The sequence below is a fragment of the Cyprinus carpio genome, chromosome A2 (assembly GCF_018340385.1).
Source record: "Cyprinus carpio isolate SPL01 chromosome A2, ASM1834038v1, whole genome shotgun sequence".
Lineage (NCBI taxonomy): Eukaryota > Metazoa > Chordata > Actinopteri > Cypriniformes > Cyprinidae > Cyprinus > Cyprinus carpio.
The window spans coordinates 1086697-1109994 of record NC_056573.1 but is presented as its reverse complement, the minus strand read 5'-3'; the positions used below and the strand labels follow the sequence as shown (position 1 = coordinate 1109994).

At 37.5% G+C, this 23298-nt stretch overlaps 2 pseudogenes; one reads left to right on the top strand and one right to left on the bottom strand.

The window, feature by feature from the left end:
* LOC122135225 overlaps positions 1–14293 on the bottom strand; it is a 59867-nt pseudogene extending 45574 nt beyond the window's left edge.
* A 3345-nt stretch (positions 14294–17638) lies between these two features.
* Positions 17639–21142, top strand: LOC122135221 (annotated as a pseudogene).
* The last annotated feature ends 2156 nt before the right edge of the window (positions 21143–23298 follow it).

Below are 23298 nucleotides of genomic sequence, written 5' to 3'. Positions count from 1 at the left end.
TAGTACAATACACAAATAGGTAGTTTTGTACTGCCCCTTAAATGATGCAGATGCTCATCATTCATTATGCTCAAAGAGAAACGTCATTGTATTAAGTCAAATACAGAGTATTTCAAAATGTTTGCAAACATTACATGACCTTATGATATCACTCACGCACACAAGTGCTCCTTACAAAAACAACATCAACAAAAAAAAAAACGGGTGTGTTTTATTCACAGTCCCTGTTCTGGTCCACGTCAGTAGTGATGCAGTCATTGTACCTTTTTTTTTAACACACTAAACATTTCTTGGATATTTTCATAAAATAATAATAAATACAAAAAGTATTGCCTTGATTTTCAGTTTCATGTGGGATTGCAAGGCTACTGCAAAAAACAATGATTCAACTTTGCTCAAGTCTGGGATCAAGTCCTGCTATTCTTAATTCACTAACTTATTTTTTTTTTCAAACTGCAAATCTGTACCTCAAACCACAAGAATATGCATGGGCCATAAAGCACTGCTCTGTTACACACATACACTCGGGGGCCCCCTGTGGGTCCAAAACAAGAGGTTTTTTGATTAGCAGGACATTTTAATAAGAGGTGGGTAGGGCTGCCGCAGGAGGGAGGGGTGAGCAAAGGACTTCATTCACTGATCAGCACCAGCTTCTGAAGAGCAAAACAACACTCCCGTGTTCAGAGGCCTGAGAGCTCGTCTCCAGTGATCATTAGTATTCAACCTCAACCTAAACACGTGTCAGGACGCCTGTTAATATATATTCACAGTCTTCAGGTCACGTTACTGGCACGGGTCAAAACAACCATAAAAAACTGCAGCCACAAATCTGTTTCAAGCCAAGAATATAGATCGCCTCTCAAAAGGAGAAAAACAAAGATATGTGAACAAACTGAAGGTGGGCCATTGACTTCCACAGTATGGAATAAAAACTATGGAAGTCAATGGCTACCTGTCTGTCGTTTGGTTTCCAGAATTCTTCAAAATATCTTCTTTTGTGTTTTCTATGGGAAAATTCTTAACACGCAAGTGAGCGCAGCACTGCGTTCATATTTCAGGCACATTTGTTCTCCTGTGTATAGTATGCATCATCAATTAAGTATTTAATGAATTTGTTCTTTTAATATCATTATCTTAATATGCTAGTACTCAGTACAAACCTGGTAAAACTAACAGACAGGCAGCAAAGGAAAACCTTGATTAGCCTCCAGATGGACGCTCCTATTAGGGTGTGGCGGAAACAATGAACTGGATTTATGCATTAGATTTTTAAATAAATCCATATGAATTCACACAACGCACACACATAGGCTTCTGTGTTTACCATATGCGATGCGTAATATGTATGCATGTTGATCAGTGTATAGATGCAAATGAAGCCTAAATTAAAGGGATAGTTCACCTTTAGTTGCTGGTCCCCATTGATTTCTATAGTATGGAAAAAATGCAAGTCAGTGGGGACCATTAACTGAAGGTGAACTTCACCTTTAGTTGCTTTTATCATTTGATTTTTATATTTTTGTTAAAATGAAAGTCAGTGGGGACATTCAATTCATGGGAATTCATTTAACAATGCCTTTATGACCTTTTTGGACCTTTTACATTTTGGTTACCTGGACCTAGAGGTTTCATTAGAACTGTAGTCTTGTGGGTTGAAATGACATGAGGCTGAGTAAATGATGACAAATCTCAACTATTTCTTTAATGTTATTCTAACAACTTTTGAATGAATAATTCCACACTAATTTAGTAATTTTGTAAAGCGTCAGTTCTATGTGGTCTCGTTTCTCACTTTGCGTGTGTGAGGGGAAAAAACAACAGATTACTCTCAGCCAAGCGATGGTGAGTGTGGCATCTAGAGCTTACACTACTCATCTGTTGATATCAATAGGAACAGTGCGTTATGCATTATGCGAATACATTCTATAAATCTCAAACACATTTTTTTGCACCGTTTTTCAGTTTGTTTAAAATTGCCTTCATGTCCTTTAAATTACAGTTTTTGCGATTTTTTAATCGAGTTCAAATAAATGCTAGTCAAGATTATCTGTATTATATGTACTTCTACAAACTAAATACATTTGAAAAACATTGAGTTTTAAATGTATTCTTCATTCAAATAAGAAAACTCATGTCCACAAAATTCTGTTAACTGTCCAATGAATATATTAATTTCTCATCTAGGTACATTGTAATGGTTTGCAATATTTTTTTAATTTTAAAGTTTGAGGTTAAGCTGATTGAGAAAATAACATTTGGTTGGCCTGCCATTGAAATGATGAGTCAAAATGGTGAAATTGTCAATTATGTTAAACCCATATAGTTTATCTGTAACACAGTTAACAAACTCGCCATGAAAAACATATTTTTCTTTAGAATATCAAAATGACGTTTAATGATTGAAACTGAAACCAACAGTTGTTTTACTGTGAAAGCATTTTGATTTTACACTTCTTTCCAGACGTGAAATGTACCCTAAATTACAGAATGACTCACATAGGTCCAATTCTTTGAAATAGGTTTAAATTCACCAACATCTGAAATTACATTTTCAAAAGTAGGTTCAGTGCCACAAAATCAGAATTAGGTCAGTTTTGCGGTGAGAAATGTTGTGTTGAAAATATCATTTCTGACACATTCCTCCAGGAATGTAAAGTCAGAGGAAAATATAACTTAAGCTGGAAACACTGATTGCCGGTCGCTCAGAGCAGCCCCATGACAGAGAAGGCCAGTCAGGGGAAGAATCAGCCCCAGCGCACCACAAGAAACTGTCATGAGCTTCCCAAGCACAAAGTGGGTTTTGATGGGCCAGTTGTCCCCAGGAGCATGCAGTTCTAGACCCCCTGAACACTGCAGCTTTACTAGACATGTCCATATCTGGAACTATCGCTGTAACAGGAAAGTATAAGAGGCGGATACGGGGACAGGTGAGGAAAAGATGGGTAAGAGCAGGCCAGAGGTGAAAGCTTCAGATTAATAAAACAAAAAAGAACCACTACTCTTTCTATTTGTTCTTTGTGAAAGCAAACACAATGCTCAGGCCTCTACAAATGCTGTGTGTAACTGAAAGGCATGTAAAAAGAGATCTTTTTATAAAGCCATAGATACTGCATTAACATTTATTCACTGTTTAGGAGTTTGTGTTTGGAATACTATCCATAATTTATAATTAAAGGCATAGTTCACTCAAAATGAAAATTCTGTCATCATTTACTCAGCCTTAAGCTGTTCCAAACCTGTAACACAACAGAAGATATTTTGAAGAATGCTGGTAACCCAAACAGTTGCTGGTAGCCATTGAATTCCATAGTATTTTTATCCATCCCTTTAATAAAGATTTTTTTTTTATTGTGTATTTTTATTGATGCACCAAAATTTAGGAAGCGATTTTCAATTTTGGCCGAAACTGTTCTGGAGGGCCGGAATCCCTGACATATGATTAGCGATGGCTCGTTTTGACTGCGTCTTTGTCTTACGTTCACACAGTGTTGATAAGCTACAACAGGTAAACATGTCAGATGTGTGGAAGCCAGTGCTGGATTAAACAATATAAATTTCTCATTTTTAATCTTAATTCTTAAATCTTAAGATCAGTCTTGTCGTATATGCCGTTTTCTGTTGATGCTTAAACTTCATTAAGCATTATTGAGAGCCAATAATAGCAATAAGCTTTGAGCTTCCAAATTATGTCAACTTTATCATGAAATACAAACAATAGATGTGTTTTTACCCTCTTTAATGCGTCGTGACAGATAGCAGTAGCCACATCACTTCAAGTGGCACGTGAACGGATCTCTTCATCTTTACTTCTAGTTACATCAGAAAGTGTGCTGAAAGAAACTTACTGAAATGTCTCAATCAGTGTTGAAAGACATCAATGAAACAGCTTAACAAGATGTCAAGCAATGTTACATTTACCTCAGGAAAGCCACTCAATGTTTTTTCTGGTAAATATTCTTTTAAAAATAATGTTTGTACTAGTAGTGCTATCATTACATTAATTAATTTCTGTCACAGTTTCTTCAAGTTAAACCGAACTTTTATTTTGACGAGTTGCTGTGAAGACCTTTAAGTTTCTATTTTGACCATTTTTTGAAGTTTCTAAGTTTCCAGTTTGTATACAGGTGCTTCTCAATAAATTAGAATGTTGTGGAAAAAGTTCATTTATTTCAGTAATTCAACTCAAATAAAGTAAATAAATTCAATGCACACAGGCTGAAGTAGTTTAAGTCTTTGGTTATTTTAATTGTGATGATTTTGGCTCACATTTAACAAAAACCTACCAATTCACTCAACAAATTAGAATACTTCATAAGACCAATAAAAAAAAAAAAAAAAAAACATTTTAGTGAATTGTTGGTCTTGTGGAAAGTATGTTCATTTTACTGAACATGTACTCAATATTTGTTAGGGGTTCCTTTTGCTTTAATTACTGCCTCAATTCGGCGTGGCATGGAGGTGATCAGTTTGTGGCACTGCTGAGGTGGTATGGAAGCCCAGTTTTTTTCTTTGACAGTGGCCTTCAGCTCATCTGCATTTTTTGGTCTCTTGATTATTTTGGTGTTTTTGGCAGTGTGGGCAGGTGCCAAATCCTGCTGGAAAATGAAATCAGCATCTTCAAAAAGCTGGTCAGCAGAAGGAAGCATGAAGTTAGGGATGCACCGAAATGAAAATTCTTGGCCGAAACCGAAAACCAAAAAAGAGGAAACCAAGGCCGAAAACCGAAAAACCGAAAGAAATTATGCCAATTATTATTACCATTGCATTTATGGCTATGACTGTGTACTAACTTTACTAAAATCAAGGCATTGCAATTGCATAAATTAATATTAAAGTTTCAAAGAATAAATTAATTACAAATTATGCAAATATTTATTTAGCACATTGTAACAATGCACAGTATAAAATAAAATTCAAACTAAAAATGTTTAACTTGACCCCACTCATGTGTACATTGAAAAATAATGTACAGGCCTACTGGCCTGCAGAAAGGTTTTTAAAATTAAATGTTCTCTCATAAAAACAAAGTGCATTTAGGTCAAGTGCATTTGAAATTTTCATCTGTAGGACTACTACAAGAAAGTGCATTACTTCTCCAGTAGGCAAGAGGGTTATCACTTCTGGGGATGAGGGCTTCAGACAGATAACTGTCTACCTGTTGAGCGGTTGAGCTTGTCATCTGCCTGACATTTGAGAAAGATTTGAGAGAGTGTATTTAAATAGGGCCAGGGCATAAATAAACATTTATATCAAATTAAAAAAAAAAATATATATATATAGCAGAAATATGGCTACAATCTGATATTCACATATATAGTAGCCTAAGAACATAATAGCCTACGTATTATTATTATTTGAGGCACTTTCTTGCAGGATTTCACTGAACATAACAGACAACGAGGGTGCAGAGAGACAAGTCTTTTTTTTCTGCGCTCTGATCTCCTTCTCCGTGCGCTCCGTGCGCTGCTCCGTCTCCACGCGGGTTCTCCGCATCCATCGCAGCCTGGATCATTTCTCGTGCACGCTGCTTTATTTCCGCATCCAAGTAATGGTCTTTAAAAGGCGGATAAAGTACAGTCACGACGAAGTGCAGAGGATCCGAATAGATCTTATTGAAACGTGTGCTGACAGACTTAAAGAGTGTACGTTTCTTTGTTTTCACTCCGTGGTCTGTCTCAACCTCTTTGCTTGGGAGACGCTTTAGTGCTGCATTTAAAGGAATAACGTCCGCTACAGATGCATCAGAGGAGTTCAAAGGGGGCAAGAAGAGAGACAATGTTCTCTATTAAGACCCACTGTTTTTAGAAGTGAATGTCGCGGAGAGCTCGCTGTCTGCGCTATGCAGGTACACGTGCAGGTCGCGGTTTCTGTTTGCCGTCATCACGGTCGCCGTATTTTTTCTCATATTTCGGCCGAATAAAACCGTATTTGACCAAACACAATGAAAAACACAATGACCAACACCAGCAGAATGACACTGCACCGCCAAATCTCACAGTCTGTGGAAACTTAATACTGTACTCAAGACTTGGGCTTGAGCTTCTTCCACCCTTCCCCATACTCGAAGACTTGTTTAAATCTGCAAAGAGGACATTGACCCTCTTTCCGGCCGAACACTGTAGCCAAATGCACTTTTGGGCACATTTTCGGCCGAAATTTTGGGGCCGATATAACAGCCAAATTCATTTCACATGCTTTGTACAGCACTCCTGTGAACAGCCAGAATTCTGAATCTTTGGCAATCCTCATGACTGCGGTTCTCTCCGGTTTTGTGGCTTCACAACCTTTTTCCTTCCCTCCCTTGTTAACATGTTTTGATACAGCACTCTGGGAAACAGCCAGCTTCTTCTTGCAATGAATTTTCTTCTTGGACAATGACTGTCAGATCAGCCCCATGATTGTGTAGCCTAGTGAACCAAAACTGACCATTCTGAAGGCATCAGGAAACCTTTGCAGGTGTTTTGAGTTGATAAGCTGATTGGCTGATTGTCACCATATTCTAATTTGTTGTGAATTGATGGGTTTTTGTTAAATGTTGAGCCAAAATCACCACAGTTAAAAGAACCAAAGACTTAAACTACTTCAGTCTGTGGTGCACTGAATTTAGTTAATGCACGAAGTTTCACACTTTGAGTTGCAAATTACTGAAATAAATCTAAACTTTTACCACAAACATTCTAATTGATTGAGATGCACCTGTATATGACGAGTAGATTTTTCTCAAAAAAGAAACAAAAGTGCTCAGGACGTTAGTGGAGTTCTGTAGGAAATATGGTCATAGTGAAGTCTAGGGCTGGACCAATAATTCAATATCAAATCATGACCTAGCGATAAATCAAAACAAATGTCCATAACACGGTTTGATATGGTTTTTTTTACACCCATTTCCGATATTGCGAATATAACCATGTTTTCCCCATACCTTGATTTATATGTGGCTGTTTGACTTCGTTGAATAAATATGAAGCACTGTACGTTCAAAATCAAGAAAATCACGTTCTCGGCGTGTTATAGATGAATGTATCCTCTGAAGGGAACCGACTGTTTTCAGAAAAGTTTCGATGGCATTGTAATTTTATCTGAGAAAGAGGCGTTTCATAGGCGGAGAGCTGCGTTAATTAATCGCCGTTACTGGAGAACGCGCTGGGTCTACCACTCTCCCAGCGCCTCCTGCTGGCAGGACACTCAGTTTTGTCAATGAAGCCCGGCGCCAGCACCATGTCTTATTTTTTCCTGCAAGCAACTCAAGAGGCACTCTTTCAGACTCTTTATAACTGACTAAAGCACATGTGGTTGACAATCTATATCCCAGGTACTGCAAACAACAGTGTAATTTTGATAATATTTTTCCAATTTAAAATAACTTTTTATTTTAAAATGGTTAGTGTTATAGTTCCTAGGGTCCAAAGCTGGTTTTCAAGAACCTTACCCAGTCTTCAGTCTTGACATTTAATGCTCAGACATCATTCTATTACTGCTGATTTGATGATTATCAAGAATTAAGAGAGTACTGTTTTTTCCGGTATTTTTGAGGAATTAGAAGATCAAAGATCAGCAAGTTATCTGAAACATTAAAGCTTTTGTAACATTACATGTTTGTACATTTGATGTGTGATTACACTATCCATCAGTGAAAGCCTTTTGAAGTAGCTATGATTTCTTTCTTCTTTGGACAGAAATTATAGAAATTTTTATTTAGCAGAGTGCTTTAAATTGATCAAAGTGATGTAAAGACATTTATAAAGTTACAAATAGTTCTATTTCAAATAAATGTTCTTCTTCTGAACTTTCTATTCATCAAGAAAACCTGAAAAAAATATTCTACTCAGCTGATTTCAACAAATTATTTTTTTGAGCAGCAAATCAGAATATAAAGAATGATTTCTGAAGAGGCTCATGTAATCAGAGTAATGATGCTAAAAATATAGCTTTGAAATCACAGGAATACAATTAGATTTTAAAATATTTTCCAAATATAAAACAGTTATTTTAAATAGTAAAAATATTTCAAAATGTTACTTTTCTTGCTGTATTTTGGATTCAAATAAATGGAGGCTTGGTGAGCAAAAGAGACTTCTTTAAAAAACATTAAAAATCTTACTGTTCAAAAACTTTTGACTGATAGTATATATTAGCCCTATAGTTTGAAGTTAAAGATATTAATTTTAATTAGGTGAGTCTGAAATGATTTTTTGACAGTGATTTCACATTTATTGTTTGTATGAAGGCTAAATACAAAAAATAATGTTTTTTTTTTTCCAAAATATTAAATGGTTTTAAATGAGGTGTCAGACTTGGCAAATTTCATTTTTCATAAATTTATATACACAGACATCTGTTGTGGGCGTTCTTGGCAGTTTTTACGATGCTTTTATAGTGTTCATATCGATCTCGGAATTATATCGTATCGACCGAAATTAAGAAATATATCGTGATATAAATTTTGGCCATATCGTCCAGCCCTAATGTATTCATATATTAAGGCAGCAGAGGCGAAACGAAACCGTAAACGTAACCGCATATCTGAGCCATTCATTCACACAGACACAGGCCGAACATGCAGGATTCTTATTTAAATAGTGTTTTTGAAGCTTAATATTCACAAGCAGTCGTCCAGATTACGTTCTGATTAAAGTTTATTGACTTATTTTCTGATGAATTCATCCAAAATTTGGCGTTATATACCAAATACCATTTTTATGACGAATTCCGTGATTCTGTTCTTCTAAAATGGCCATAAAACTTGATAGTTAGGAAGGGGCATTTTGCTAAATATATGCAACTATATGGGCTTTGTATTAGATTTTTATTGTACCAGTCATTCTTTAAGTGTCTAAAAAACAGTCATGAAAAAGGTTTTTATTCCGCCAACAACTTAATGTTTAGTTCATAGGACACTGAAGTATAAACACTAATTCTGTTATTAAAAAATGTTTACATAAAAAAAAACGCCGTGTGTGCAATTTTATGATGCTTGTACAAATCAGTTTTAAAAATATAAGCAATGCACCCAAATATACCAAATCACTCTGAAGGTGCGAAGGGCTCTATGTATTAGCCCATACCAGAACAATTGGCTTGTACAAAAATAACGCAGAAAAATAGGCACAGAAAATGATTTGCCTTTTGCCCGAACAAATAGATGCGATTAAACCTTATGGAGCAAAACATACACAGTATATGTAAGCAACTTCACATCACAACAGCATATAGCTGCCTGCCATATTTTGCATGGGCGTGCATTCATTTCCCTCAAAAAACTCTGCCTGTGTGTAGCATGACATTCATCGCCTACTTTTTTCAGTAAGTCCATCTGTCAGATTCATCTGAAGAATCAAACATTATTTTTTTTACAAAATAAGTGTAAACGACAGGTTTCTCAGAATGCTTGCCGAATGATTCCATGTGGCTAAACAAATTAAATTAAATAGTTTTTATAATATCCTGATCACATAGTTGCCAGAGGTGCAGATATTTGCTCAAGATTAGGTGTGGTATTCTACATGCAAGTTATTCCACACATTGTCTCTCTCATGCACAAACAATCTCATGATGTTGCACATAAAAGAGTCATGTGAAGATTGAAGATCTCATGCTCCAAAAAGATTTTCTTTCTAGTTGTTTGTGTATGAAAGGGTATGGTGTGCCTTTGAAATTATTTATCAATGTTTTAAGATTGAGACATTCTACAACATATTTAAAAAAAAAAAAAAAAAAAAAAAAAAAAACAACTGACAATCCAAGTGGAAAGTAAATGTTTTTTAAAATTCAGTAAATGACATCCATGGAGGAAGCAACATTTGGAAAACTCAGTAGACGTCTAGTACATTTATTTTTTTATTTATTTCAAGTGATCCTGTTTTTTTATCGCTACCTTTTCTCAAACAATAAAATGTGGTTTTGACGCTCTTTAATGTGTCATGACAGACCGCCGTATCCACCTCTTCCTATTTACTACTGGAGTTATAGCACAGAAATAAACATGACTGGACATCAGAAAGGTATGCTGAAAGATACAGTACAACTTGTATGCAATACAATACAATGTAGATCTCATGTAATCCGTCAATCAGGGCTTCAATTGCAGAATTAACATTTTAATTAACCTATTAATTAATCTTTATTTTTATTTTGGTGCATCATAATTCACAGGACATGCAAAGCTAGACATGTCTAAATCAGTATGCAAACTTTTGTGGTATGCAAATTGTGGTAATATGTGGTATTATTTTATTTACTGTTTTCTTATGGCACTAGCTTGATGAGTAGGAACAGCTTAATGTAACACTTAATTTCAATTGTTTTTTTTTATATGAACTGGTTTTTACCACTGGTTTTATATGCAGTGAAGTGCAGGGTTTTAAAAATTATCATTTTGTAGTACAGTACTGCATGATGCTCCTGAAATAAAACTCAGAAAGATGTGATGATTTTTTTTGTAAATCAAAACGGATACTTTCGAAAACGCTGCATACCCAGTCTTAAAGGGATATTCCATCCCAAAATGAAAATGTTTTGTCATAATTCACTTACCCCCCTGGTTCCACACCCATAAACAGCCGTTGTTCTCTTCGCACACATTTAAGATTTTTGGAGAAAAAGGAGGCTTGGACGGTCAATAGAGCCAAATAAATAACAGTGTCACGGGCCAGAAAGTATGAAAACATCGTCAGAAACTCCAGCTGCCCCAGTGAATTATCCGTAATGATATGAAGCAACAAAAATACTGTTTTGTAAGCAAAGAAAACAATAAATAATGACTTATGTGATATGGAGAGACACCAGAGGAGACCGTTGACAAAGGAATTATTGAATAAAGTCATTATTTTTGTTTCTTTACTTACAAAAAAGTGTTCCCGTCGCTTCATATAACCAGAGATGTACGTCTGATGGCAGATGGAGTATTCTGAAGATGATTTTCATATTTTTCTGGACCGTGACACTGTTATTTATTTGGCAGTCTATGGGACAGTCACAAGCCTCCGGTTTTCATCCAAAATATCTTAAATTGTGTCCCCGAAGACCGAACGAAGCCTTTTACGGGTTTGGAACGACATGGGGTAAGTGATTCATGACAAAATTTTCATTTTGGGGTGGAGTATCCCTTTAAGCCCTGTTCACACCACCAGTGACACACAGCAACAAAACGACATAATCCCATTCATTTACAATGGAGAGCTGGCGATTCCAGCGAATTCCGGCGACACGAGTGAAAGTGACCATTGGCGAAGGAATGTGGGCGTGCAAGCGATGTGAGTCAAGCGAAAAAAAGTTCAGAATTCTTCAACTTTATGCAAATAAGCAGCGAATTTCATGAGCGACAACCAATGGGAGTGAATGGTCAGGTGGAGGAGCACGTGATTCATCTCTGCTGTAGTGGAGTGTTACGGGGGAACTAGGCAACCAGTAGTGGGAACACCCAGTAGTGACCTTAGTGGATTGCCAGCCACAAGCGACAAGCATCGAAAAATTCGCTGGCGGTGTGAACGGGGGCTTTAGTTTGAAAATCCAGGGTTTGCGTTTCAGTGTAAACGGACCAAAACTGAGACTTTTGAAAACAATGGCGTGGCTGCCCACATTTGCTCTTGATGACTGTGTAAACAATAACATCATGCTCATTGTTGTACCTGCATGAATGGTCATGTGACCTGCGACATTTCGCTTGTGTAGTGTGTGGACGAAGACCGTTTCTGAAAAAGGCAGTGAAAACGCCAGTGTAGATGAGGATCGTTTTCATTTTAAAACACCTTTTTAAAAAGAACCGCAACGTAGTAATCAGATCAGGGACTCGCCGCTCTCCTCTCCTTCTTTCGTCGGGGGTGTGCAAAAGTCTGCTCTCAGGTAAAGAGTCAGGAGCGGCGCCTTGGTTTACAGGGCAACAATTGAGAAAAATGTAAAAATAGCCTAATTGCTGTGAAATAGTGATGCAGTCGAGTGAAATAATCTGTCCAAACCAAAATTACCCAAAGAATTACTAGCAAATGGCTAATGTGAGACATCATTAGTCGCCAGAGTGAGACTGCGCTATGCTTTTGGCACCTAATCATCGTCTTCTTCCAGAGTGTCAATTCAGGCAGTTCTGAACCTCAGAGCAAAAGTCGTGAAGTGTATTTCCAGCCCTTATGTGTAATAACCGTCCTATTTGGTATGCTTTCAAATTATAGTGCATAGTATAGGTTACTGGTGTATCTATGTGACTTATAATCACCTTCAATGGTATGACATATAAATTCTCAGAAAAGGGGTCAAAAAGCTGTCAGCTGGGGTAGTACCTTAGTAACCTTTTTATGCACCCAACAGTGTAACATCCCTGGTCCCATACATGGTAAACACACTAGCCTAGCATCGTTTGAAAGTATACCACCGCCAGTGACAGCTTTTGTGTGCCCTTTGTCCCTGAGAGATCAGTATGACCACCTCCCTAAATCACTATGACAACCACTCCTCTCCTCGAGAAAGATTCAACACGAGCTATTGGATACGCAACAAACTAATAGGCCTTCCTGTAGCATGAACTGATATGTACCGCAAGTCACCAAAGTGTTGCAAAATTCATAGAATCATAAAGGGACATGTAAATAAAGATAATAAAGGCATGTATCGGAACGCTGTATGAAGATTCAAAACCAGGACCAGAACATCGTTTAATGTTACATACCCACAACCATAAGGGGTAGAATGGCATAGCCAATTAGGCCTATAAATATCTATAGCATACACAGAATACACTCTAATTCAGCGCCATTACTGTGAAATCCCGTGACCTGTACTTACTACTACAGATGCTGTCAAAGCCTGTGAGACTGAAGACTATATAAAAAGACTTTACAGGAAGTGTCATGGTGCCACTATTAATAACTAAAGATCTCAGTGAGACTATGTTAACGCAAAAGTGAGATTTAACACTATAACTGCTCAAAAAATTATAAATAAAAAAATCAATGCACACAATCTGTGTGCACACAACAATTCACTCAGAACTCCAACGAGCTCAAATTCTTGATTAAACAATGCTCAAATGTATGAAAACGCTAAAATAATTCATCAAATCAATTTCAGAAATTGCACATTTCACACACACACACACACACACACACACACACAGAGTACAAATGCAAATTAAAAGCAAGTTTATTGAAAAATCTGAGCATGGGTGATGTGGCCTAGTGGTTAAAGACCCTGCTGGTTACCAAATAGTTGTAGGTCAACCCTGCAACGAACTATCAAGACCTGTTCAAGACATTTATAAAGCTGTAATGCATGTACTGCACAATTTAAAACATTTTTTTTTAATTGCAATTAATAAATTCATGGCAAAAATGCTATCACTAAAAAAAAAAAAAAAGGTCACCATTTCAAGCAAATTCCTAGAAATCAGTAAGAAGTTTAAATCCTGCAACACTCACAAAGTGATTAGAAGCTGGCATGCATCGCATGGCCAAACTCATGCAGCATCACTGATATATACGATCCACAGAACATACTGCACTACTGTAACTGCACTGTACCGCATGCAACTCATGTTTAAATTAGTTTATAGTAGTTTGTGCGGACCTTAGAGGATGCAGTTTACAAAACACAATAATATCTGCACAATAAACCACACGCACTCACCAGCAGACAGTCCGTGTTGATCTCTGATCTGGGGTCCTTCAGCATGGCATCGATCTTCTCGAATCGAGCTGTCAAACTTTCTCCAGCAGACCTGTTCACCCTAACTGATTTGATTCAGACGTGTGCGAGTTACTGGCTCAGATTAGCAAATAACTCGCTAACTTCCTCTGCCCTCACTAAACAACGAGCACTAGTTCGAGCAAAGCACCGTTTTGTGTCTTACTGCCTTAATATCGCTCTCGTTGAATCGTCTACAACACCGAGAGATGACAAAAAGCCACATTTTCGAAACAAAACGACAGCAGGACGAGGTGTCGGATCAGTTCATGACAACTTGGCAAACACAGAAAGTAACGTTACAGATTACACCGCGCTAAGCTAACTCTAGCTTCGGGAGATATGAAGGGAATGGGCTCTTCTAAAACACACAAACTGATCGCAATCACGCGCAAAGAAGTGATAAAAACAATTCTGCAGAGTTAGCATGCGGCCACATGAAAATTAACTTTCTCCAGGCCTCTGTTTATAAAAGCTGGCCAGGCCAGACGAGTCTGACAGCTGCACAGCGAGAAGTGGCGCAAAACAAACTTCGCCGTGCAAATTTCGATGAGTTAAAACACGATCCTGGTTAAAACGATCCTTACAAATCCTCGCGCGATAAATCTCTCTTAGTCCGCATGCCGGCTTTCACTTTTCCAGCAAGTATGTAATCCACGATGCTGCGGGTGTGCAGACGAATCAAGCCTGAACGATGCTACTATTCACACACAAAAAAAATTAAAATTAAAAAAAAAAAAATACTGGGTGCCCGATTTTCTCCACTGCCTGACCAAAACATGTCGCCTTCCTGTTGAAACACCCCAGAGTCAACTTCAAACTTCTCCACAAGCGCATGCGCAGAAGCGCGCGCTCTCTTCTCTCTCTCTCGCCGCGCGCGCGGCTCTCTCTCTCTCTCTCTCTCTCAATGGCGGACACTACTGAATGTGTCTTTAAAGCCAGCAGTTTACAGACAGTAGAGATATTATTACATAAATTTACATTGAGTCATTTGGCCAGACGCTTAAAATCCAAAATACTTACAAATGAGGGACAATAGAAGCAATCAAAAATCAAAATATGTGAGTGCTGACAATTCTCGGTTAGTCTAAAGCAAGTAAACAGCAAGTTTTCTAAGAAAGGTCAAAAAGAATAGAAAAAGAATAAAAACGCTAGTGTTAGAAGGTCATTTTTTGTAATAAATAAAAATAAAACAAGTAAATAGAATAGAAAAAGAATAGAGAATGCTATGTTAGAGGGTATTTTTTTACAGAAATAAGAATAAAACCAGTAGTAAGAATAGAAATGGAATATAGAGTGAAAAAGAAAACAAGTAGATAAAACAGAAATAGAAATAGAGTGTAGATTTTCATATTGCTTGGGCCAATGAGAAATGGAATAATTCAGTAGGCAAATACATGCAGCATTATACATTGTAGCATTATTAACCCCCTTTAAATGTTTAAAATGTTATTAACCAAGAGTTAACAAATGCTATAAAACAGTGCGTATTGATATTAATTTTAACCAGTGTCAGGGATAACCCAAAACTGTGTCCCACATTTGAGTGTGTTATGTGATAATATTTCCTTCAGTCATGTTGGACTTGAAGACACCGATAAGGGGTTCAATTCAAATTGAACGCATTTAATCTATCAAATTCAAAATAAACAGTTTCTGGTCTTAAAACTAAGTGAACATCTGGTACTGAAAAATAAACTAAAACCTGACCAAGGTGGTCAGGCTGGTTGAAGCTCGCTCGCTGGTTTTATAGTCTCCCAGCCGGGCCAACTAGTTAGTGGTTTTTAGCTAAAGAAGTGGTGAAAACCTCACTAAAACCAGCGCGGACCAGGTCTGAAGAGCAGCAAACCAGCCAACCAGCGTCAGACTTTTCTGGGGTCCAAAACCTTTATCTCAGACAAGAAAAAAACAAACGGGCTAATTACAGCACACCGGTATTGGTTAACTACTACCAAAAAAACGTGAGGATTCTTTATCCGTCTATCTCGGACCGAAATCACCGTATGGCCAGTACAGGCGATTAGATTGTTATGTTTATTTCAAAACAAAGCTAAATAACACGTAGAAATTTTGGTGGTTAATTTGAGATAGCAGTAAAATTGACAGAGAAATCTTAGAGAAAAATTCATTAAACAACAATTCAGAGGAGTTTTTGATGGCTCCAGTTGGCTGTTTGTGGTATGAAGGCCCTAAATAAAATACTCTCACAGGAACCTCATTTTTTTCATATCAACTTCAAATTTGGGAACATATTATTTAGACACAAGGCTGTAATCATTTATACCAATTTTAGAGTAAAACCTTGTATGTAAAATATTTATAATAAATAAAATAAAAGAAAATCTAGTGCATTTTATTTACAGTACATTTAAACTCTATAACTTTTTGATACTTTAAGTTCTTGAAAAAAAATAAATAAATAAAATCCACCTTTGCCAAAATCTGCTAATTTTTCCTTTTTTAAAAAGAGACCAACCTTAGGTCTATATTCCAAAGTGTTCATAAATACAACAATTTCAGTTTGGATAGTGCACTTTAATGCCTATTTTTAAAAAATGGGGGGTGACAGTTTTAAAGGGTTAAATGGCTTGGTTTTCAATATCTTTATCAAGCCTGTGCCAATGGAAGGTACCAGCAGTGTCAACATTATGTAATTAATATTCGTGAATAACGCCTTTCACCGGGCACAAAGCATACGTCCTTCGAGACCTCTATTATTAATATGTATAACCCCAAACTTCGCCATAGTAATTTCGCGTGAGGTCTACATAGGCCGAGCGCGGAGGCTCATCGATCGCGTCATCATGCAGTTTGCAGCGTCATTGTGGGCTGCGGGTTGAATTGAAAGTTAAGAGGACACTTAAAACTTCGCGCACCCACGACTTAAACACCGGCCTTTGGAGTCTGAGCCTGAGATAAAGGACAAGTCAAGAGCCCCGCAAGATGCCAGTATTTACAGGTCTGTGTACACGATGGATTTCACATATAATCATCGTGTTTTTTAAACGAGGAGGAGTGCGTTGAAAAGAGGCAGACGCCGTTAGCATTTAAACATGAGCTTCAGGCCTCAAGAGATAGTTCTGGTTTAAAAAAAAGGACAAAGCTAAACAAGAAAGCAGAATCCAATAGCAAAGCCTTCTCTAGTGTGCTCTTTATTTAGGAGAAGTGTTTATTTTCTATGCATGTTTATTATAAAAGCGTTATAAGAGTGATGCAGCATGTTATGGCTTCAGGCGGCTGACGCTTGATTAAAATGCCTTTTAAACTTACAGCACTTTTCAGTTTTATTGAATAGTGTACTGTATACAGACTTCACGCCCTCATTAATGCAGAATTGACTGTAGAACTTGTGTCTGGGGAACTACATGTCACATGCACTCGATCATTTTAATGTGTTTCCAGTGAAAAACCTGTTGAAGATGTATTCATTTGTGTCATTTTTGTAAACCAGAGGATCAGTTCAACCCAAAATGTCAATTTTGTCATTATTTACTCACCCTAGTTTTCATTCATCCTTAGAACACAAAATGAGATGTTTTGCAGAATGTTAAAGCTGCGTATTTGTAAAGAACAGGCAAAAATTGGGAGAAATGACACATAATCAACTTATTGTTAGTTTAATGTGAATAACAGCATAAAAGTTAGTTTTTTTTCCCGTTTCTTTTCTTTCTGGCTTGCAAGCTTTGTCGACACTTAAATACAGTCCCACATGACATATAATGATGCACAGGTGTTGAAGTATGGATGTGCATTTCCATTTTCGTTGGACTATTAATATTTGTGTCATCCAAACAGAACAAAAAATTATTTTTTGTTTTATTTTGCGGGAGTGAAAGCTATTGAGTTTTCACTTTCCGGATGGCACTTTTAAAGCTGTCCCTGAGTCTCACCTGCGCACGCGATGTTTCCTTTTTACGGACCTTTCTCACATTTTCTCATTTGTTTTTACAATCTTGAAGTGAATGAAATGGGGAAAGGAGGAAGTTTGACGCGTGGAGCTGAATACAGAGGAGCCTCCCATGGTGTTCAAAGCCCAGCTTCACCAGTTCACAGGCGTTCTAGTGAGAGAGACAGAAAGGGAGTCATGGTGAAGGGAGGAACGCTTGAAGGCAAATTCCCTGTGAGCTGTAATTAAGAGCAGTAGCATTTTCCAGTCCTCTATTTGACTTAATCTCTACTTTTGTTCCTCAAGGATGACGAGTAGGGCAACATCGCTGAAAAATGTAAGTATGTACTATAAAAAATCTAAAAGTTCTGAAAATTAAGTTTTTATTCTCTGTAATCAGAATTCAGCTGTTGATAGGTAAACATTTAAGGATATGATCCAAAACGTAAAGTTATCCGATGGTACACCATAAAATAAATACTTGTTCCTGGTCTTATTATACGCCATTCAACTTGAAACACATGGCTCCAAACTTCGTAATTATATCTAGGGACGCCTAATATTAAAACTCTTATTACTACAATTCAGGTTTGGTATAAAAAGAAAGAAAGCAAAAGCTTGCACTGGAAGTCGAGATGCTTCACTCAAAAAGAGTAATTAGGCACAGAATATATGCATTTAAACAAGATCTTCATATATACTTAAGTGTATGCATTGAAACAAAGAAAACCCCGGACTATATAATAAAGTCAACAAATAGACTCTTTTTTTAAAAAAAAAACATTTATTAATTATAGAAAAAAAAAAACAACAAGCGCAGCATTGAAATGTACTTTTAATCCACTGCTAACTGGCTCTAATCTGTTTCTGAACACTAATTTTCAGTAATCCAGTACATTTTCTTTCTGATGGTTCAGCCCACACCATCACGCATCGGTGGGTTGCAAATGCGCTGTTACTGCGGTTGCCTCTCTAAAGTGATGAAGGCTGTGTTTTGATGGCTGCAGGGGGGATGACTCTTCTTCTGATGATGGGCTCTGCGATCGGCTCTTACCTGAGGGAGCCTGGCATGCTGAGCTATGTTTGTGGAGGACATGGCCGGAGGAGCAGCTTGCATCTGCGGTGGGCGCTTCAATAACCAACACAATTTGGATCACATTAAATCTACTAGGAATCACAGAAACAAGACGGCTCCTGCACTGGCATCTGCGTTTAGGATGGAGTTGCGATGCGGCTTGATAAACCTGGAGCAGCTGCGTGTTACATGAAGCCTTAGCAGTTGCAGTGTCTCCTTTCGGTGCCTGGAAGCTCAAAGAGCGCTCAGGAGGGGGTACACAGTTTAGGCATGTCCTTCATATTAGAGTCAAGGTTTTTTATAATGCATTAATGTGTTTTGTGATTATATAGGTACTCTGGTGCCTTGCGGTCTTCTGGAGCCAATGCGCTTCCCAGTATCACAGCAGGTGACAGACTTTCACTGTGTCTTGAGGTTACTAAATACTTGACTCTCTGGCTTCGTATTGATGAGGATCCGTGTGTCCTTAGGCTGGATAGTCATATTGAATCACATTTTGCTATATTTGATCAAGTCAATTCTTCCCTTAGCTATCTCGTGATTTATGCAGAGTCCATGGATGGAGACCTCAGTCGGTATATGTTCCTCCCATCATCCTGCTGCAGTTCCTGCACTTGGCCTTCCACAGTTAGCCGAGAAAGGAGACCAGGGCCAGTACCTCCAGCAGGTCACACTTTATTTGAACTGTAAGGGGAATTTAATCTGAATATCTTCCGTTAAAGAGGAAAATTATAAAATGTGTTATTTTTATCATTTTCTGGTTCACCCAGGATGCCAACGAGTGCTGGGTTCAGATTATGTCTGGGTGCTTCAGCAGAAATTAGAACGAAAAATCAAGAACCAAGGGAAACCGGCTGGAGGCAGGCTAATTCATATTATAATATTCTGTTTCATAACTATTTCATTAACAGTATTGAATGACTTTATCATATTTATTTGGAAACTAGAAAATGTTTTTTATAATTGATTTGAAATGATTGTAATTTGTTCTGTGTGTTTTGATTGATTAACAGACTGACAGTGATACTGGGCAGCTGCCTCAAAAAATTTCATCGATCAGTATTTTGGTGTTGAATTTGACTTGGTATCCTTTGTTGTGCAAATTTATTCCAGTATGTGCTCTCTTGATAGTACTTCTGTGTGCTGTCTTGATACTTTATAAGCTGTTACCTGTTAAAGTGATTTAAAGTGATATTTTGCACTTCCAGAAAGTGAGATGCGGTGCATTAAATTATAGTTGTTACAGGATATGACGTGTTAAGTTCTACAGTGCATCTGACTATTTGTTTACTTTTCTCACTGCATTGTTTGGATTGGATACACTGCGGTCTGTGAGAGGTTTGCAATACTTCATGCAGCTGAACCGGAGTTTTCTCCAGTTCCATATGAACGTGTGTAATATTTTAAGGTCCTTAACCTGCATGTGTGCAGTATGAAGTGCACTGAATCAGAGGATGAGGATCCAACTAAAGGCACGGAGAGCCAGCTGCAGCTTAGCGGCTTCATCAATCAGAAGTCAAATATCTCGCCACTGGACTCCGATTGGTGAGTGGGACGTCCCATACATACAGTCAGAAGTACCATCAGTGCTCACAGCCCCTGTTCATCTTTATCTTTTCCTCATTGTATCTAGAGGCTACAGGAGGACATTACAAAGTTCTCCCCATCCTTGAAAAGAAATGCCCTCTATATCAAATCGGTATGCTTTATCTTCTGACTTTTGTGGCGTCTTTGGAGAAATGCTCTTTTGTTCAAGTGTTTTCTCTTTCGTGCAACAATGAAATGAACAGTCACTTGTTATGTTACTGCATTTAAGTCCAAAATCAGCCGCCTCCCGGCGTACCTCACGGTTCAGATGGTCCGGTTCTTTTACAAAGAAAAAGAGTCTGTGAATGCCAAAGTCCTCAAGGTAGGTCATTCGCTCTGGAGTGAGTCAGAATATAAAGAGAGATTTGTTGTATAGATTTGTTATTTTATTTTTGCTGCGTTTAGGATGTCAAATTTCCTCTTATGCTGGACGTGTATGAGCTGTGCACTGCTGAACTGCAGGAGAAGATGGTTTCTGTGAGGTCAAAGTTCAAGGTGGTTGAAGACAAGAAACTGGAGATGCAGCAGCAGCCGAAAGTGAGTGCCCTGTGATGTCATCCTGAACGCTTCACGCTTTTAGAAAACCGCCTGTAAAATCATTTATTTCTCATTTAACAGGGGAATCTGAAGGTTGGGCTCCAAAGGAAACAAAATAACGAGCCTTTCTGTTTCTCTGAAGGTAAGTTCTCGCTGCAAAGCTCTTTTCCATTTCATCGTGGTTCTGAAAGTTTGCCCTGCAGGTGGATTTATGAACTCATAACTCTTCTTCTCTACAGACTTGGGCTCCAACAACAGTGGTTACTACACCTGCAAGCGTTCTGATACATCAGGGGCTATCCAGTTCATCTGGACACTATGTCCCTGGGTTAAAAGGAAAGAAGGTCAATTATTGTCAATGTGTCTCTGTTCATGGGGCCCCATGATCAAAAATAGTTATCTTGTTTGGTCATTGCATTGGAACACAAAGATGCAGTTTTCTTAGGGTGAATGCATACCTGACTCTAGGGATTCAAACAACTAAAAATCAAGTCAGGAATTTGTGGATTCTGGAGGACGACCTAGTTTCGTTAGTCACGTTCAAAGCAGGAACTAAATCAGCAAAACTATCATCTAAAAAACATTTCCAGACTTAGATGTTTGTTTCCAGTCAAAGACTTGGAGAAACTTGTTCATTCATTTATCACAGCAGGGTGGACTGTGTAATGGTCTCTCACCGGCCTTCCCACGAAGACCATTAGACAGCTGCCAGCTCATCCCGAACACTGCTGCCAGGATTATGACCAGAACCAGAAAATCTGCGCTATCCACCAGTCCTCCGGTCCTTACACTGGCTTCCAGTACATTTTAGGATTGCATTTTAACAGTACTTACCGTTTATAATCCCTCAATGATCTAAGGACCAAAATATAGCAGATATGTTCCACTGAATATAACCCTAAATGACCAATAGATCTTAGGATCGAGTCAGTTAGAAAATACCGGGTTCACACAAAAACCAGGGGAGCGCCCATTTAGTAACTATGCCGTCGGCAGTGGGGAAATTCAGCTCCAGACGAGATCAGATGTGCTAAATACCTTAGCACATTTCAATCTAGACTCAAAACTCATCGTTAGCTGTGCATTTATTGCATGAGCACTGTGCGATTCACGAACTGATTGCACTGTATTTACTTTTCACTGTATTTTATGTAAAAAATCTTTTCTATTTTTAACTGTTTTACAATTCATTTTAAATGTCAATTTTTAAATCATTTCAAAGTTTTAAAATTGCTTGGTTTTTTTGGTTTGTAATTATTTTTCTTCATGATTATTGACTTTCTTTTATGTAAAGCACTTTGAATTACCATGGTACGCAATGTGCTATATAATAAACTTGCCTTGCCTTGCCTGCCGTACAGTGTTTATGGTGATTTGATAGTATAGTTTGAGTTGTTTGTTTTTAAACATTTCTTTAAGCATTAAAGCAAAACTGTCAGTAGGTTAGTTGTTATAGGTTTATACTATTTTACTTCATTGGTGTATGTCTTATTTTTGTAGCACTGTGTGGTACTTTGAGGCAGACATTTCGTCCACTGTTGTCCACAATTTGTGGATGAACAAATTAAGCTCAACTTGACTTTGAACTGAATTAACTATTCATTTAAAGGGTTTGTAGCCTAAATATGTACTAAAGAGTAGTATAACTGCCGTTTTTGTTAAGCAACCAAAACTGCAAATGGGTTCTAACAATACCCGCCTCCAGTGGACTTTTATTACAAATGTGCTTTATAAGTACCAAATAAACAGCCATATGCCGTAATATGCATGTACCTAAGCAACTAGTTAAAAGTGAGAAATGGTTCCTTGAACATAAAGGGATATTAAAAAGGTGTAAGTTCTTGGTACTTTAAAGTCTCTATAAAGCTCAGGGGTCGAGTGAAGGTAACAAGAAACTATTCATGATTCATGACTTTCCTCTCAAGTAGTTTATTTATTGGTAGTAAGACCGTATTGATGATATATACATAATTCAATAATACATTACAAACCTGGTAATGGAGAGCTGTACTCATCTAAATTTTTTAAGAATAATATATATTTAAATGACATAAACTATCAATTCAGTATTCTATACCGCAGTATCATACAGATTAGCAAATTAAGGAATGAAAGGAAAGGAAACAAGACCAACACAAGTCAGACGGTCTCAAAAATGTTTTATTTATATATATTTTAAAATAATCAGTCAATTCATCTGCCGGGGACGAGTTTTTGCCGGTGGTTCTGCCATTGAATCCATCTTCCTAACTCCGGCAAAACAAAACAAAACACAAAAAAATGGCAGAAAGCAAGAAACCCGACAAACCACAAGTCAGCAACTTTCAAAAATAATGTGTGAATTTCCATTAAATGCATTGTATTTATTTACTTAACAAAAGCGAAGTGTTTTAATGCAATCAGTCTGGATTATGAAGCATCTTATCAATATCTAATCAAGTCTAAAATAAATTGACATAGGATTTAATAGGCCTATAACTGAAACTGGATGTGCACGGAGGTTCCTTGGAAGTGCTGGTACTATCTCACAACATGGTTTTCC